The sequence below is a fragment of the Delphinapterus leucas genome, chromosome 3 (assembly GCF_059928025.1).
Source record: "Delphinapterus leucas isolate spDelLeu-1000000601 "Yukka" chromosome 3, BTC_Dleu_Yukka2, whole genome shotgun sequence".
Lineage (NCBI taxonomy): Eukaryota > Metazoa > Chordata > Mammalia > Artiodactyla > Monodontidae > Delphinapterus > Delphinapterus leucas.
In genome coordinates, this window is record NC_143131.1 from 50,806,874 (window position 1) to 50,819,480 (window position 12,607).

At 38.8% G+C, this 12,607-nt stretch overlaps 1 protein-coding gene across 4 annotated transcripts in view; it reads left to right on the forward strand.

Moving 5' to 3' along the window:
- The window catches only part of IPO11 (importin 11), a 244,936-nt gene that overhangs the window by 123,866 nt on the left and 108,463 nt on the right, over positions 1-12,607 (forward strand). The gene's annotated exons all lie outside the window — the stretch shown is intronic.

Here is a 12,607-nt window from a genome sequence, read left to right on the forward strand (position 1 = left end):
ATCAGTTACCATCCAAATATACATTGAAATATTTGTAACGTTTAACATGCGTTACACATTAAACCAGTTTCTCTCTAAGTATGCTAGCCAGGGGGTCATAAATAGGATATGAATATTTGAATTATATAATGTGTTTAAGACTGTATTTTTATATAACATTGCTGTAGCTAAACCTCTGCATTTGATTTGAAATCCCAGAAACTGAATTTTATTGTTTATTAAATGGATGTTAAATACTAGAAATATACTAATTATCATGAAAAAATTATTCGTCTTTTTTTAATATAAAAGAATATTTTAGGATAATGTTTTTCTTATGCTTGTACTTGAAAGCTGAGAGAACTCTCAACATTTTTGGCATTTTCCTATTCTCAGAGTTCCAATAAAGTTATAATAGTTTTTAATATTGGCTCATTTTTTTCCCATTTTTTAATACCTCTCAGATACTGTTTCTTAATATAGTATGCACATTTTTAATATATTTTTGACTAAGTGTAACTGTTATACTAATTTCTGACAGTATCTGGAAGCAACTTCTTTGTTTTGAAGCAGAAAATTACAATGTTATAAAAATTGGATAGAGAGACAAGTATGCCTGCCTTCAGAGCAAAAATAGGCTTTAATGTATTCTGTGATTCGGAACAAGTTATCTAGATGAATACAGTTATATTCTAAAAATACTCAAATTTAACTTTTTTTTTAAATTTGAAATTTATCCATATGTATACATACCAACTTGAGTTTAGAAATTATCTTTTTTATCATGGTCTTATTAAGCAGTAGTGAGCCATGTTGGTTTTATTCACTGTGATAAGCTTTATTTAAGATGGCACGCGTATTTTTAAGGTATAATTTATTCTGTAATAATTATAGCTAATACTAGCATTTACTATATGATACACATTTCTAAGCACATAGCATAGAGTTCATTTAATCCTCACATAAACCTGTGACAGTGGTACTGTTCTTTTCCCCATTTTTACAGATGAGAAATTAAATCACAAAAAGATAAATACCTTGTCCAAGGTCACACAACTAGTAAGTATTGGAGCCATGTTATAAACATAGGCATTCTGCCTTAAGCATCCGTGATCTTAACCACTTTGTATGCAATGTCAGCCTAAATCAAAAAAATTGTTTGAGTGTAAGGCACAAACTAAAAGCCTACATTTTTCACAGGGATTATATTATAAAAACATAGTCTGTTTCTAAACTATTTCAGGTATATTCAGAAAGGGGGTGGATTGAAAGTAAAGTTAAGAAGTTCTATTTGTAATAGCAAAATGCTGATAAAAATATTAATAGGTGATTGGATGATAGGCGGTACTGCACCTTATTCAGCCACACAGAGGAGTACTGTGCAGCCTTAGAAAGGAATGAAGATGACCTCTGTATACAGTTTTAGAGTTAAGCAAGGAACAGTGTTTAGAGTTTTCTTGTATTTAAAGAGTGCAGCATAGATAGCAATGGAAAAATAAACCAAATTAAGAAAAGTAGTTATGTAGGGGAAAGAGGGACAGAGAATGCAAGCTAGATCTTTCAGGATGTATGTTTTGTACTTTAGGGTTTGAAGCCATAGAGATGTTTCACATGATTTAAAATAATAAAGTAAAAGCAGTTCTAAACATAAAAAAAGGGAAACATTTGAATCTAACTATTATTATGTTGGTGGCATAAATCGTCTGAGAATATTTCAAGTAATAGTATTTTACATGTACCTCCCTGGTGGGATATAACGTTAGAACAAAAAGAAACATAAGGAAATTATAAATTGCTTTCAGTATTGTTATTGTTATCAGTAATATTGGTATTATTATTTTGAAACCCATATGTACATATGTGGACATTTTTGTACATAGCAGTTAGAAGCAAATAAGTTAAGGTTATTAGAATCTGGGATTTTTCAATATAAGGGAAGAAGGATGGAACTATTAAAGAAGTTATATAAAATGCTATAGTCTTAAATTGAATTTGGTGAATTATTGGTATATACCTCTCAGGAAGAGAAAAATAAATTTCCTAAATCTGGGTAAGCAAAGACCTAGAAGCAGTGTCAATCCAGTGGCAATGAGCACCTTAGAACCTAGATTATGGTCTGTAAATACTGTGTCCTGCTGGTTGACTCCAGAGCTCGGGCAAGAGAGACACAACATAAACTGGGGACCTCTCCTTGTGCCAGAAGGAAGAGAAGGTGGGATTTTCTCAAAAGGATGCAAGAGTCAACTTGAATTAGGCTCCCACTGCCTAATAATGGGGCAGTTTGAGCATCAAAACAAAACTAAACTAAGTGGATTAGAACATATCAAACATGTTAAAATCCCTGAGAACATAATGATTCCCCCCAAGAAGAGTAACTTATGATTTAAATTCTCTCAATATCTGTAAATTACCTTTTAATAAACTACCTGTTATTGCTTTAGTTGTCTTTAGTGTTATTTCCTTCTTGGACATGTTTGGCCATCTGGCTATACGTGCATTTCACTTAAAATATACAAAATTGTGTATTACCACTGAAATCGTTAGATGCATTTTTCAAAATCTTGTTTAGAAGTGAAAGCAGTGCTGCTGATCAAAATGTTTGGTAGGATTCTGATCATTATGAAAGAACCTTCTTCATTATGGAAATAGTCATAATTTGAACTCTGACTTTTAGGTCACAACTGCAATACCTTCCCTAGAAAGTGGACTGTATAGAGTGTTATGTGTGTGGAAATAAGACCATTCCATACAGATTTTCCCACAGGTTTCTCAAGTTCACCATGTCTAAAGTGAAGCCTCACTATTATTATTATTATTTTTTTTAAACATCTTTATTGGGGTATAATTGCTTTACAATGGTGTGTTAGTTTCTGCTTTATAACAAAGTGAATCAGTTATACATATACATATGTTCCCATATGTCTTCCCTCTTGCGTCTCCCTCCCTCCCACTCTCCCTATCCCACCCCTCCAGGCTGTCACAAAGCACCGAGCTAATATCCCTGTGCCTTGCGGCTGCTTCCCCCTAGCTATCTACCTTACTACGTTTGTTAGTGTGTATATGTCCATGACTCTCTCTCGCCCTGTCAGAGCTCACCCTTCCCCCTCCCCATATCCTCAGGTCCGTTCTCCAGTAGGTCTGCGTCTTTATTCCTGTCTTACCCCTAGGTTCTTCATGACATTTTTTTCCCTTAAATTCCATATATATGTGTTAGCATACGGTATTTGTCTTTTTCTTTCTGACTTACTTCACTCTGTATGACAGACTCTAGGTCTATCCATCTCATTACAAATAGCTCAATTTCATTTCTTTTTAAGGCTGAGTAATATTCCATTGTATATATGTGCCACATCTTCTTTATCCATTCATCCGATGATGGGCGCTTAGGTTGTTTCCATCTCCAGGCTATTGTAAATAGAGCTGCAATGAACATTTTGGTACATGACTCTTTTTGAATTTTGGTTTTCTCAGGGTATATGCCCAGTAGTGGGATTGCTGGGTCATATGGTAATTCTATTTGTAGTTTTTAAAGGAACCTCCATACTGTTCTCCATAGTGGCTGAACCAATTCACATTCCCACCAGCAGTGCAAGAGTGTTCCCTTTTCTCCACACCCTCTCCAGCATTTATTGTTTCTAGATTTTTTGATGATGGCCATTCTGACTGGTGTGAGATGATATCTCATTGTAGTTTTGATTTGCATTTCTCTAATGATTAATGATGTTGAGCATTCTTTCATGTGTTTGTTGGCATTATGTATATCTTCTTTGGAGAAATGTCTATTTAGGTCTTCTGCCCATTTTTGGATTGGGTTGTTTGTTTTTTTGTTATTGAGCTGCATGAGCTGCTTGTAAATTTTGGAGATTAATCCTTTGTCACTTGCTTCATTTGCAAATATTTTTCTCCCATTCTGAGGGTTGTCTTTTGGTCTTGATTATGGTTTCCTTTGCTGTGCAAAAGCTTTGAAGTTTCATTAGGTCCCATTTGTTTATTTTTGTTTTTATTTCCCTTACTCTAGGAGGTGGGTCAAAAAGGATCTTGCTGTGATTTATTTCATAGAGTGTTCTGCCTATGTTTTCCTCTAAGAGTTTGATAGTTTCTGGCCTTACATTTAGGTCTTTAATCCATTTTGAGCTTATTTTTGTGTATGGTGTTAGGGAGTGATCTAATCTTATACTTTTACATGTACCTGTCCAGTTTTCCCAGCACCATTTATTGAAGAGGCTGTCCTTTCTCCACTGTACATTCCTGCCACCTTTATCAAAGATAAGGTGCCCATATGTGCGTGGGTTTATCTCTGGGCTTTCTATCCTGTTCCATTGACCTATCTTTCTGTTTTTGTGCCAGTACCATACTGTCTTGATTACTGTAGCTTTGTAGTATAGTCTGAAGTCAGGGAGCCTGATTCCTCCAGCTCCTTTTTTCGTTCTCAAGATTGCTTTGGCTATTCGGGGTCTTTTGTGTTTCCATACAAATTGCGAAATTTTTTGTTCTAGTTCTGTGAAAAATGCCAGTGGTAGTTTGATAGGGATTGCATTGAATCTGTAGATTGCTTTGGGTAGTAGAATCATTTTCACAATGTTGATTCTTCCCATCCAAGAACATGGTATATCTCTCCATCTATTTGTATCCTCTTTAATTTCTTTCATCAGTGTCTTATAATTTTCTGCATACAGGTCTTTTGTCTCCTTAGGTAGGTTTATTCCTAGATATTTTATTCTTTTTGTTGCAGTGGTAAATGGGAGTGTTTTCTTGATTTCACTTTCAGATTTTTCATCCTTAGTGTATAGGAATGCCAGAGATTTCTGTGCATTAATTTTGTATCCTGCTACTTTACCAAATTCATTGATTAGCTCTAGTAGTTTTCTGGTAGCATCTTTAGGATTCTCTATGTATAGTATCATGTCATCTGCAAACAGTGACAGCTTTACTTCTTCTTTTCCGATTTGGATTCCTTTTATTTCCTTTTCTTCTCTGATTGCTGTGGCTAAAACTTCCAAAACTGTGTTGAATAAGAGTGGTGAGAGTGGGCAACCTTGTCTTGTTCCTGATCTTAGTGGAAATGCTTTCAGTTTTTCACCATTGAGGATGATGTTTGCTGTGGGCTTGTCATATATGGCCTTTATTATGTTGAGGAAAGTTCCCTCTATGCCTACTTTCTGCAGGGTTTTTATCATAAATGGGTGTTGAATTTTGTCGAAAGCTTTCTCTGCATCTATTGAGATGATCATATGGTTTTCCTCCTTCAATTTGTTAATATGGTTTATCACATTGATAGATTTGCGTGTATTGAAGAATCCTTGCATTCCTGGAATAAACCCCACTTGATCATGGTGTATGAACCTTTTAATGTGCTGTTGGATTCTGTTTGCTAGTATTTTGTTGAGGATTTTTGCATCTATGTTCATCAGTGATATTGGCCTGTAGTTTTCTCTCTTTGTGACATCCTTGTCTGGTTTTGGTATCAAGGTGATGGTGGCCTCGTAGCAGGAATTTGGGAGTGTTCCTCCCTCTGCTATATTTTGGAAGAGTTCGCGAAGGATAGGTGTTAGCTCTTCTCTAAACGTTTGATAGAATTCACCTGTGAAGCCATCTGGTCCTGGGCTTTTGTTTGTTGGAAGATTTTTAGTCACAGTTTCAATTTCAGTGCTTGTGATTGGTCTATTCATATTTTCTATTTCTTCCTCATTCATTCTTGGCAGGTTGTGCATTTCTAAGAATTTGTCCATTTCTTCCAGATTGTCCATTTTATTGGCATAGAGTTGCTTGTAGTAATCTCTCATGTTTTTTTTATTTCTGCAGTGTCAGTTGTTACTTCTCCTTTCTCATTTCTAATTCTATTGATTTGAGTCTTCTCCCTTTTTTTCTTGATGAGTCTGGCTAGTGGTTTATCTATTTTGTTTAGCTTCTCAAAGAACCAGCTTTTAGTTTTATTGATCTTTGCTATCGTTTCCTTCATTTCTTTTTCATTTATTTCTGATCTGATTTTTATGATTTCTTTCCTTCTGGTAGCTTTGGGGTTTTTTTGTTCTTCTTTCTCTAATTGCTTGAGGTGCAAGGTTAGGTTGTTTTTTCGAGATGTTTCCTGCTTCTTAAGGTGGGCTTGTATTGCTATAAACTTCCCCCTTAGAACTGCTTTTGCTGCATCCCATAGGTTTTGGGTCGTTGTGTCTCCATTGTCATTTGTTTCTAGGTATTTTTTGATTTCCTCTTTGATTTCTTCAGTGATCACTTCATTATTAAGTAGTGTATTGTTTAGCCTCCATGTGTTTGTATTTTTTACAGATCTTTTCCTGTAATTGATATCTAGTCTCATGGCGTTGTGGTCAGAAAAGATACTTGATACAATTTCAATTTTCTTAAATTTACCAAGGCTTGATTTGTGACTCTATCCTGGAGAATGTTCCATGAGCACTTGAGAAAAATGTGTATTCTGTTGTTTTTGGATGGAGTGTCCTATAAATATCAATTAAGTCCATCTTGTTTAATGTATCATTTAAAGCTTGTGTTTCCTTATTTATTTTCATTTTGAAAGATCTGTCCATGGGTGAAAGTGGGGTGTTAAAGTCCCCTACTATGAATGTGTTACTGTCGATCTCCCCTTTTATGGCTGTTAGTATTTGCCTTATGTATTGAGGTGCTCCTATGTTGGGTGCATAAATATTTACAATTGTTATATCTTCTTCTTGGATTGATCCGTTGATCATTATGTAGTGTCCTTCTTTGTCTCTTTTAATAGTCCTTATTTTAAAGTCTATTTTGTGTGATATGAGAATTGCTACTCCAGCTTTCTTTTGGTTTCCATTTGCATGGAATATCTTTTTCCATCCCCTTACTTTCAGTCTGTATGTGTCTCTAGGTCTGAAGTGGGTCTCTTGTAGACAGCATATATAAGGGTCTTGTTTTTGTATCCATTCAGCCAATCTGTGTCTTTTGGTGGGAGCATTTAGTCCATTTACATTTAAGGTAATTATCGATATGTATGTTCCTATTCCCATTTTCTATATTGTTTTGGGTTCGTTATTATAGGCCTTTTCCTTCTTTTGTGTTTCTTGTCTAGAGAAGTTCCTTTAGCATTTGTTGTAAAGCTGGTTTGGTGGTGCTGAACTCTCAGCTTTTGCTTGTCTGTAAAGGTTTTAATTTCTCCATCAAATCTGAATGAGATCCTTGCTGGGTAGAGTAGTCTTGGTTGCAGGTTTTTCTCCTTCATCACTTTCAGTATGTCCTGCCACTCCCTTCTGGCTTGTAGGGTTTCTGCTGAGAGATCAGCTGTTAACCTTATGGGGATTCCCTTGTGTGTTATTTGTTGTTTTTCCCTTGCTGCTTTTAATATGCTTTCTTTGTATTTAATTTTTGACAGTTTGATTAATATGTGTCTTGGCGTATTTCTCCTTGGATTTATCCTGTATGGGACTCTCTGTGCTTCCTGGACTTGATTAACTATTTCCTTTCCCATATTAGGGAAGTTTTCAACTATAATCTCTTCAAATATTTTCTCAGTCCCTTTCTTTTTCTCTTCTTCTTCTGGAACCCCTATAATTCGAATGTTGGTGCGTTTAATGTTGTCCCAGAGGTCTCTGAGACTGTCCTCAGTTCTTTTCATTCTTTTTTCCTTATTCTGCTCTGCAGTAGTTATTTCCACTATTTTATCTTCCAGGTCACTTATCCGTTCTCCTGCCTCAGTTATTCTGTTATTGATCCCATCTAGAGTACTTTTAATTTCATTTATTGCAATTGTTCATCGTTGCTTGTTTCATCTTTATTTCTTCTAGGTCCTTGTTAACTGTTTCTTGCATTTTGTCCATTCTACTTCCAAGATTTCGGATCATCCTTACTATCATTATTCTGAATTCTTTTTCAGGTAGACTGCCTGTTTCCTCTTCATTTGTTAGGTCTGGTGCATTTTTATCTTGCTCCTTCATCTGCTGTGTGTTTTTCTGTCTTCTCATTTTGCTTATCTTACTGTGTTTGGGGTCTCCTTTTTGCAGGCTGCACGTTCGTAGTTCCCGTTGTTTTTGATGTCTGTCTCCAGTGGCTAAGGTTGTTTCAGTGGGTTGTGTAGGCTTCCTGGTGGAGGGTACTAGTGCCTGTGTTGTGGTGGATGAGGCTGGATCTTGTCTCTCTAGTGGGCAGGTTCACGTCTGGTGGTGTGTTTTGGGGTGTCTGTGGCCTTATTATGATTTTAGGCAGCCTCTCTGCTAATGGGTGGGGTTGTGTTCCTTTTTTGCTAGTTGTTTGGCATAGGTTGTCCAGCACTGTGGCTTGCTGGTCGTTGAGTGAAGCTGGGTGCTGGTGTTAAGATGGAGGTCACTGGGAGATTTCCGCCGTTTAATATTATGTGGAGCTGGGAGGTCTCTTGTTGACCAGTGTCCTGAAGTTGGCTCTCCTACCTCAGAGGCAGAGCCCTGACTCCTGGCTGGAGCACCAAGAGCCTTTCATCCACACGGCTCAGAATAAAAGGGAGAAAAAGTAGAGAGAATTAGTAGAAGTATGAGGAAAGAAAGAAGGAAAGGAGGAAAGGAAGGAAGGAAGAAAGAAGCAAAGAAGGAAAGAAAGGAGGGAGGGAGGGAGGAAGGAAGGAAGGAGGGAAAGAAGGAAAAAAGACAGAAAGAAGATACAGTAAAAATAAAATAAAGTATAATATAGTTATTGAATTAAAAAATATTTAGAAAAAAAAGAAAAGGGACGGATAGAACCTTAGGACAAATGTTGGAAGCAAAGCTATACAGAGAAATCTTACACAGAAGCATACACATACACCTTCACAAAAAGAGGTAAAGGGGGAAAAATCATAAATCTTGCTCTCAGAGACCACCTCCTCAATTTGGGGTGATTCGTTGTCTAAAGGAGGGAAGGAAGGAAGGAAAGAAAGAAAGAACGAAGGTAAAGTATAATAAAGTTATTACAATTAAAATTAATTATTAAGAAAAAAATTTAAAAAAAAACCATGGACGGATAGAACCCTAGGACAAATGGTGGAAGCAAGAGTATACAGACAAGATCTCACACAGAAGCATACACGTACACATTCACAAAAAGAGGAAAAGGGAAAAAAATCATAGATCTCGCTCCTAAATTCCACCTCTTCAGTTTGGGATCATTCCTTGTCTATTCAGGTATTCCACAGATGCAGGGTATATCAAGTTGATTGTGGAGCTTTAATCCGCTGCTTCTGAGGCTGCTGGGAGAGATTTCCCTTTCTCTTCTTTGTTCTCACAGCTCACAGGAGCTCAGCTTTGGATTTGGCCCTGCCTCTGCGTGTAGGTCGCTGGAGGGCGTCTGTTTTTTGCTCAGACAGGACGGGGTTAAAGGAGCCGCTGATTTGGGGGCTCCGGCTCACTCAGGCCGGGGGTGGGGGGGGGAAGGAGGGGCACTGCGTGCGGGGCGGGCCTGCGGCGTCAGAGGCGGCGTGACGTTGCGGCAGAGGCCGGCGTGACGTTGCTCCAGCCTGAGGCCCGCCGTGCGTTCTCCCAGGGAAGTTGTCCCTGGATCTCGGGAACCTGGCAGTGGCGGGCTGCACAGGCTCCGCGGAAGAGGGGTGTGGAGAGTGACCTGTGCTCGCACACAGGCCCCTTGGTGGCGGCAGCAGCAGCCTTAGCGTCTCCCGCCCCTCTCTGGGGTTTGCACTTTTAGCCGCGGCTCGCGCCCGTCTCTGGGGTTCGAGCTTTTAGCCGCGGCTCGCGCCCATCTCTGGAGTTCCTTTAAGCAGCGTTCTTAATCCCCTCTCCTCGCGCACCAGGAAACAAAGAGGGAAGAAAAAGTCTCTTGCCTCTTTGGCAGGTGCAGGCTTTTCCCCGAAATCCCTCCCGGCTAAGTCGTGGTGCACTAACCCCTTCAGGCTATGTTCAAGCCGCCAACCCCAGTCCTCTCCCTGCACTCCGTCCAAAACCGAAACCGGAGCCTCAGGTCGCAGCCCCGCCCGCCCCGGCGGGTGAGCAGACAAGCCTCTCGGGCTGGTGAGTGCCGGTCGGCACCGATCCTCTGTGTGGGAATCTCCCCGCTTTGCCCTCCGCACCCGTCGCTGTGCACTACTCCGCGGTCCCGAAGCTCCCCCCTCCGCCTCCCGCAGTCTCCGCCCGCGGAGGGGCTTCCTAGTGTGTGGAAACTTTTCCTCCTTCACAGCTCCCTCCCACTGGTGCAGGTGCCGTCCTTATTCTTTTGTCTCTGTTTTTTCTTTTTTTCTTTTGCCCTACCCAGGTACGTGGGGAGTTTCTTGCCTTTTGGGAGGTCTGAGGTCTTCTGCCAGCGTTCAGTAGGTGTTCTGTAGGAGTTGTTCCACGTGTAGATGTATTTCTGGTGTATCCGTGGGGAGGAAGGCGATCTCCGCGTCTTACTCTTCCGCCATCTTCAAGGTCCCCCCGAAGCCTCACTATTATTAACGGCATCACGATTGTACCCACTGACCAAACGTGAAAACTAGGAGTAATCCCAGACTTCTTCACCTCTGGTCAGCTGTTCAGTTGGTTTTTTATATCTGATCAGCTCTGCTTTCTGATTTTCTCTTGATTCTGATCCACAGTCCTTGCCTCCAAGTCTGATAGTGGCATTTTCCTGCATAATTTTTCAGAAAGGATCTCATTGTTTCTATGGTTCCTAACTTTTTGAATACAAAGACTCCATTTTAGTTCTGAAATAAGTGAATCCTTTACATACTGTACCTTTATATATAAAGAAAGTGCATAATGACAGCTGGATTTTATTGAATCGTACGTTTCAGTGAATTTACATTTTAAAAGTCATAATCTTAAATATGTGATTACTTTTCCTTTTCTGTACAAACTTCTGTAATCTTTGGAGTTAATAATTTTTTTAGTGTAATTTTTTAAGTGCACTGAGTTCTCTGCCACTTGTCTCTGTTCAGTATGTTCAGACACATTGACCCATAAGGATTTTATTACTTTAATTTTCTTGAAGAAGTCTCTTTCAGAGCCATGCTAACTCCCCCACCTTGCTCCCCCTCCCCAAGCTTGTAGCTTCTTTTTCTTTTTCCTAGTGTTCTGAAATTTTACAGTGGTGTACCTTGATTTAGGGTTTTTTTAATTAATAGTACCAGGCACTCCTGGGCCCTTTTAGTCTGGAAAGTCTCTCTTTTAGACCCTTTAAAGAAAATACACTGTCTTCTCCTGGGGTGGGGGAAGGTCAGTTGCCCAAATATGCAGATTAGGGAATATCTGGCAGTTTGTTTCCTAAGTAGACCTCCAACCTGTCTTATTTTTAGCTTTTCCTTTACCCTCCTTTCCAAAGATGTATGGCTCTGCTAATTCCTGTGGTTTTTGGTGGGAAGAGGTAGGGAGAAGATACATCTGATGTGCATCGAGTTGCTCTCAGCTTTCTCTATTGTAACCTTAGATTTCAGCTTTCTCTCATCTGATAAGTCAGTTACCTCTTGAATTTCTTTGTACCTTCCAGTATTCATCTCTCGTTCCTTTTGTCCTTTAAAAATTATTCACCCTCCCTTTAAAATCTTTTTATATAAGTTTAGTGGGGTTTTAGGAGGGAATGAAGTTATAGTGTGTCTAACAATCAGCAGATGGCCTTGCTTTCCATTCATAGATAAAATGTCTGGTGACATCTGCCTCTGGGTAGCTTATCTACACCTTCCCCTTCTATTCCAAATCTAATTTTTTGACAAAGTAAACCTTATTGAGGTCAGATTTAATCATGTTCTGAGTCTCATCATCTCCTGTTGCTTTTAATCAGGAACTGTGATATCTTTTATCCTATATTTCTTATTAGATAGCATGGTGTTCGGCCCACAGTAAAAGTTATTGTATTTTTAGACTTTTCTTTGCACATTCCTTTTACTTCTTGCACAAAATTAGAGGATGTTGTCATTCATTGTACTGTTTGCTTACCTTGAGAATGTTTTGAAATGCACGAGGTGTATTTGTTGCTGTGTTGGGAGCATGCCATTGGCACATAATGAACAGAGATCAGAGATGCTAAAAACCCCTCGATAGGTGGAATAGTCCTGCACAGTAAACACTTGTCCCACTCAGAATGCCAATAGTCAGTCTTGAGAAACATTGCTGGACATTTTAAGGGAAACCTGGCTCTGCCTTGAGACTGGTACTTGCCCACAACCCTCTCAAATGGTGTCTGCTTTCATTCTTACCCTGCAAGCAGTGGGGCTAGAAGTATGGACATTTCTTCTTGGACCTCACTGCTGCTTTCTGACCACTGCCTTCCTCACTCCGCCCCTCTCTCCCCAGCCCTGGAACAAACAAACAAACAAATCCCACCCCAGTTTGAATTTCATGCTGCCTGTCTTTGTTATAGAGGGAGCCCATCTCACTCAGATAAAAGTAATTTATGTTTCAAATTTTCATCTGTAACAATGTGCATGGTTAATAATCTGTGTGATTGTATTATAAATAAAATAAGATTATTTCTCGTTTAGTAAATATGCAGTATATATGCAACATGCCCTTTTCCATCCAATTTATGGATAAATTTAAATGTAGACTTATTTTTGGATAGTGAGTGTAGTTGTTACTGATTTCCCTTTTCACTATTAAAATACTTTTGAAGTGCCTTTTATTGCCTCAATAAGACATTAAACATTATAAAACATTAAACAGACATTAACGTTTTATAAGGGTTATTTATTTAAAATGCAAAGATAAGA